Source organism: Kogia breviceps, chromosome 12 (assembly GCF_026419965.1).
Source record: "Kogia breviceps isolate mKogBre1 chromosome 12, mKogBre1 haplotype 1, whole genome shotgun sequence".
Taxonomy (NCBI): Eukaryota; Metazoa; Chordata; class Mammalia; order Artiodactyla; family Physeteridae; genus Kogia; species Kogia breviceps.
In genome coordinates, this window is record NC_081321.1 from 85071635 (window position 1) to 85078019 (window position 6385).

General features: G+C 41.6%; 1 non-coding gene across 1 annotated transcript; it reads right to left on the bottom strand.

Moving 5' to 3' along the window:
- Positions 1–380: 380 nt before the first annotated feature.
- On the bottom strand, positions 381–544 carry LOC131767559 (U1 spliceosomal RNA). Its single transcript, XR_009338763.1, has one exon. It is a non-coding gene; the product is annotated as a U1 spliceosomal RNA (small nuclear RNA).
- Positions 545–6385: the final 5841 nt, after the last annotated feature.

Below are 6385 nucleotides of genomic sequence, written 5' to 3' on the forward strand. Positions count from 1 at the left end.
CACGGGTTCGTGCCCCGGTCTGGGAGGATCCCACATGCCGCGGAGCGGCTGGGCCCGTGAGCCATGGCCGCTGAGCCTGCGCTCCGCAGCGGGAGAGGCCACAACAGTGAGAGGCCCGCCTACCGGGAAAAAAAAAAAAAAAAGAAAAGAAAATAAACGGTCCACAATTATGAAAACACATTAGCACAATGACAACTTTCTTAAACACTGTGAGTTACTATCCATATCATTACATAATTTAATCCTTTCTCCAAGATGGATTCCTTTAGAAACTAGAACATGCCTTCTCCATTTTGGGATCCCTTCAACGAAACACAGTTATTAAGTGAGAAAATGAATGAATCACTCTCTCTCTCTCTCTCTTTTTTTTTTTTTCTTTATGGGGGAAAGCGTGAAGGCAGTCCCGCACTACCACAAATTATGCAGTCGAGTTTACCACGTTTGGGGATATTGCAGGGGTCAGCACATCCGGAGTGCAATGAATGCGTCTCGCCCTGGGAAAACCACCTTCGTGATCACGGTATCTCCCCTGCCAGGTAAGTATTGAATCACTCTCTTGATAACCCCAGGAGGTGAGCAGGATATATGGAATACATATATTACAGATATATTTTGTGTGTGTGTTTAACATATACATACAAATCAAAAAATCCCATAAGTATAAGAAGTAGAACTCTGGCCAAACCTTTCATTATCCCCTTTAGAAACATTATACAGGTATTGTAAATCTCCACCTTTGAAGCAAAGTAATTCCTTCTCTTTAATAATACTCTGGTAAACATACCCATGAGTGTTTCCCATTCTTCTCTGTCTTTGACCTTGCCATTTCATAAGGACAAGAAGATGAAAAGACTTATTTAAGCACCTGGATTGAAAGCAATAGCTAATCAAATTTTTCTTTTTGAAAATAAAGGGTTAGTATTTGTGAGAGCTTGGGTCAAATGGGACTGGTAAGCACAGGGGGCAATCAGTTCTGCATTTCATGCTGAATTTGGTTCTGGCTGTGGAGTGTTTGGGGCTCTGGGTTGGTGGGAGGAATGTAGCATGTTCTGTTTTTATCGGTCTGCTCCATAGGCTATGGCAGGTGTGGAGATTACTTTCCAATAATTCCTGGAAGCAATACTCCCCCACCTTCACAGGAACTTGCCATCTGGCTCTGAGGGCCAGAGATAATTCAGCTTCTAAATGAGCTCAGCTTCAGGTCCTCCTGAGCAAAAACTGATAAATGAGTGAGATTACACTGTTTTATGGCAGTGTCAATAACACACCAGCATTTGGTCACTCAGGTGCCTTCAGAAAAGAAAGTAAAGCTTTTATTGAATTAACCTATCTCAAATTCAAGTGCATTATTTAAGGGCTTTGGGGAAGGAGTTGCCAAGCTTTATGAAGGCTACCTAGAAAAACTAAGAATACATTTGCATAGTATGTAGATCTTTTGTATGCAAACTTTGGTCTCATAAAGTAAAATGCCAGAGTCAATTTTGGCCTTGTATACTCTAAAATGAATAATTTTACCCATGAAAATTTTCTTCCCAGGAAAAACGGTGGCTAAAGCTGAATATTTACTAAGCTGCCTGGATAATAAGCTTTGTGACTTGGGAAAACGTAGGTGTAGCCATCAAGCAAAGAGAAGATACAAAGCTGTGACATGAACAATTTAGACCAGAAGACAGAACTTTGAGAAAAAGAGATCCTTTTCCTCCTGCTCTAATTATCTTAACCAGTTGTCAAAATTGGTAAAATTGATCAGATAATACCTTAAGTCTCCATTTTGGTTTTGACTATGTGGGCGTTAACTGTCTTGGGAGGGTTGTTTTGTATAAACAGCATCAGGGTGAAGATAATTACAATTTGATGAGAAGAGAATGAGATACTTGGAATGCAAAGTATTCAGCATGGCCCAATTTCCCAGGGCCCCCTGAGATTACATGTAGCAATGACAAGATGACATAATTCAATTAAGTGACATGGCAATAAGTAAGAAAGTAAGCCCATAGACTCTGTCTCTTGGGAGAATGTCAGCTCAAACCGTTTTTTAAGATGTCTTATTAAAAAGAGGGTGAATAAACTGGAGTTATCTCGGCTTGGGGAAATAAAACACAGTTTTCTTGGGAAAACAGAATTTTCTTCTCTGGAGGAAGCACTGGGAGAAGAAAACCTCTTTGAGAGAGCAAAGAGTACTTATCTCTGAGATTTTAAAAACATGCAGAATTTGATAGGTGGAAAGTGAGGGAGCAATGGTCAACATGTTTTGGGAGTGCTTTTCCCTATAGAAGTCTCTTTTCTATCACTCTCTTCCCTGACAGGCAAAACTAAGTGACCATGCTTGGGCCGTGTCATACCCCCTGGTTGGACCAGGATGGATACTTGCATTGGTGTCAGGAAGTCTATTGGGTGGCCTACAGCCAATCAAATTCTCACTCTTGAGAGAACTACCATCACACCAAGCTGGAGCAGAGTCAGTTCTGACCAAAACTAGATGCAAACCAAACTGAAGGAGCAGAAGTGATGAGTGAAGCAGAAATGAGAGGAAATGACACCATAGAGAAATGAATGGGGCAGACACCACAGAAGCAGACCCGAGTTCCCAGATCCTTCCCAGCGAGGCTCAGCTGATTCTAATTTCCTTTTTAAAGAACTATGTAAGAGTGCCTCTTATAACATTAATAATCCTCACTTCACCCACTTTTCTTTTTAGTTGAGCTAATTTCGCCAGGTTTTTGCTAGTTTACAGCTAATGACTCCCTGAATAAGACAAAGTATCTAAAGATAACATCCTTGGCATATGAAAACTATAGAAAACTGAGAATAAGGAAGGAAAAGATTTAATATTTATTTAAATATATTCCATGTGCCAGACATTCTGTTAGTTGTGTAATACTTTAATCTTTTTAGCAACTATATGCCTCAAGGACATTTTTATTTTAATCATACCGATAAAGCAGATGAGTTTCAGAGAGCTTAATTAATAAACTTGCCTAAAGTCTCACAGAGTCAGGATATAAACTCAGCACTGCCTGGCCTCAGATGTCTTCCCTTCCACCACCAGCAGACTTTGGAATAGAGCAAATATTGTTACCAGGTAACATCAAGACTCTTGAAAACAGTGAAGTATAAGTAGCCATATGTGATGGTTAATTTCATGTGTCAACTTGGAGGTGTTCTTGGATATGATTAACACTTAAACTGGTGAACTTTAAGTAAGCAGATTGCCCTCCATCATGTGGGTGGACCTCATTCAAACAGTTGAAGACTTGATAGAACAAGGAGACCAGCTCCCTGGAACAAGAAGGAATTCTCCACCACATGGTCTATGGAGTTCATCTGTACCATCAGCTCTCCTGGGTCTTGAGCCTGCTGGCTAACACTGAAGATTTGGACTTGCCATTTTCCATAATTACATGAGCCAATTCCTTATAATAAATCTCTCTCTATATATATATTTTATTGGTTCTGTTTCGAAACCTGACTAATATGCCGTAAAAAAGTTGCATCGGAAAACCAAGGTTGTGGAGAGTGATGCAAGCAAGATGGCTAAATAAGGTGTCCTCTCCTTTATCACCTCTGACCAACAATAATTTGGCATCCATCTGTGCACAAAAGTGCCTTTGTGGGAGCTTTGTCATCCAGGTAGGAGACAGTGAAGCACTGGTATAGTCCAAGACCGAGGAGAGCCATTTTGAGGCCAGCACCCAGGTGGTGACTCACCAGCTGTGGTCCTGGTTACAGACCTAGAAACAACTCCATATTCCTGAGGATTCAGACACAGCCCATTTGGCTTGGTCCTGTCACCAGCACCATATATCAAGGGACTGAGAAGGAGTCACACCCACCTGTGCATTGGATAATAAGCATACAGAACTTGGTCCCAGCTGTTGATTTGAAGTGGCCCGTGAACCAGCCCTAGCCCCTCTCAGCTATGGTCCAGGAACCTCTGGAGGCAAACCCAGCAAACTCAGCCGGACTGTAGATTCTGAAAGTTTCCACTTCATGGGGCTTCTGACCATCCCAGCCATAGTCTGCAAGTGGCCCCGCTGGCATAGGGACCTGATAAAGGACACACCTGTCTGTGCCCCCCAGAGATCCTGAAAAGGCCCTGTACATGGCTCCAGCCCCTCCAGCTACAGTCAGGGAGCAGTCCAGCCCACCTCAGCCCCACCACCCACAGTCAAGGAATAGTCCAGCCCACCCAGGGAACTGGTAGGAGACACGTCCATCCATGCCTCCAGAGTCAGGTCTGCAGACCTCAATTTTGGCTTCTGCAACCTGAAACAGACCCATGGCTTGGTTCTGGCCCCTCTCAGCCACAGTCCAGGGCCAGTCCTGCCCACCCAGGGACACATTCAGTGATTAGACAGGAGCCCCCCCAGGGACGTGGAAGGAGCCACACCTGTCTGTGCACCTGGTAATAGGCCCACTGACTGAGGACCCAACTGGGGACCGTGAAGCGGACCCTTGTCCCTGTATCACCCTACTGAACAAGGTCTTTGAGGCGGTCCCATCCACCCAGAGACCAGAAAGGATCCATGTCTACCCCAGCCCTTTGTAACAAGCCTGCTAATGGCAGACCCCTCTGTAGACCTAGTGGCAGCATCAAAATTAGCTCCAGCCTAGCATGACTACAATTCCAGAGGTAGTCTTGTCAGCCCAGGAAACTGACAGAAGGACTTAACCTTGAGGAGCACATGCTCTGGGCATGCAGTCTCAGTGGCCATGGCTCACGGGCCCAGCCGCTCCACGGCATGTGGGATCTTCCCAGACCAGGGCACGAACCTGTGTCCCCTGCATTAGCAGGCAGACTCTCAACCACTGCACCACCAGGGAAGCCCCTCTCCTGCATTTCTTGTAGCATAGGTGTGCTACCAATAAATTCTCTTAGTTTTCATTTATCTGAAAATGTCATTATTTTACCTTAATTTTTTAAACATCTTTATTGGAGTATATTTGCTTTACAATGGTGTGTTAGTTGCCTTTATTTTTGGTAGATATAAAATTCTGGATTGGCCTTTTTCCCAGTGCTTTAAAAATGTTCTTCTACTATCTTCTAGTCTCCATCATTTTTTATGAGAAGTCAATGGTCACTCCAATCATCATTCCTCTGTGGCTATGTGTCATTTTCATCTGGCCTCCTTCAAGTTATTCTCTTTGAGTTTTCATAAATTTGCCTGTGATACCCTTAGATATGGTTTTCTTTTTATTTATCTTGCTAGGTATTGGTTGAGTTTCTTGAATATGTAATTTTGTGTCTTTCACCAAATTTGGAAAAAATTTCAGCCATTATTTCTTCACAATATTTTAGGTCCTAGTATAGCTCTCCTTTCCTTCTGAGACTTCAATTACATATATATTAAACCTTTTGATATTGTCTCACAACTCTCTGAGCCTTTGTTATGATAAATCTTTTTTATCACTGTTTTTCATGTTGAAACATTTCTATTGATTTATCTTGAAATTGACTGATGTTAAACCTATCCAGTGACTTTTATTGCATATACTACAATTTTCAGTTATAAAATTTCCATTTGAATTTTATGGTTTCTATTTTTTTGCTGGTTTTTCTGTCTTTTAGATTATGAGGATAATAGCTGGTTTTAAATTGTTGTCCAATAATTCCAAAATCTGTGTTATCTCAGAGTCAGTTCCACTGATTGTCTCTTAACTACGAGTCACATTTTCCTGTTTCTTTAAATGTCAAATAATTTTGAGTTGTATCCTGGAAATTGTGAATAATACATTGTTTAGACTCTTGATAGTGTTATATTCCTCTGAGGAGTATTGATTTTTATTTGTTTGTTTTATCAGTTAACTTGGTTGAACACAGCTGCAAAATTTTGTCTCCCTGCTGTGGGTAGCAGCTGAAATTTTAGTTCAGTTCTTTGAGCTTTGGATGAACTGTTAGTAGTTTGTACCTAAACTATGCATGTATAGTTTAGAGATCAGCCAGAGACTTGATCAAAAGTTTATACACAGAGTTTATTGCTCTGTCTCTCTGTCCTATTAATCCAGGGACTCTCCTCTTTTCCTGTAATTGCTCTGTTCTTTAATTCTTCAAGCCAGTAATACTGTGGCTTGCCATGAAAACAGGAAACTCACTGAGCACCATTTCCTTTTTCCTAGTGTCAATCCCCCCACAGATTCTGCCCATTTTGGTAATGCCTTCAGGTAATTGTTTCTTACATTCCTTCCAGACCAGACTTTATGTTGTTATTTCTAAAGAGGTTTGTCATATAGGAGCTACCCAGCTATGACCAAAAGTGGCAGGCTAGCTAGAATGTTTGAGACAAACATTTGCAAATGACCCTGCACACAAGCCTCATGAATTGTATTCCTTTAGCTTTTCAGGAACAAATATGAAGAATGTTTAGTGTTCAAGGACTAATTTCAA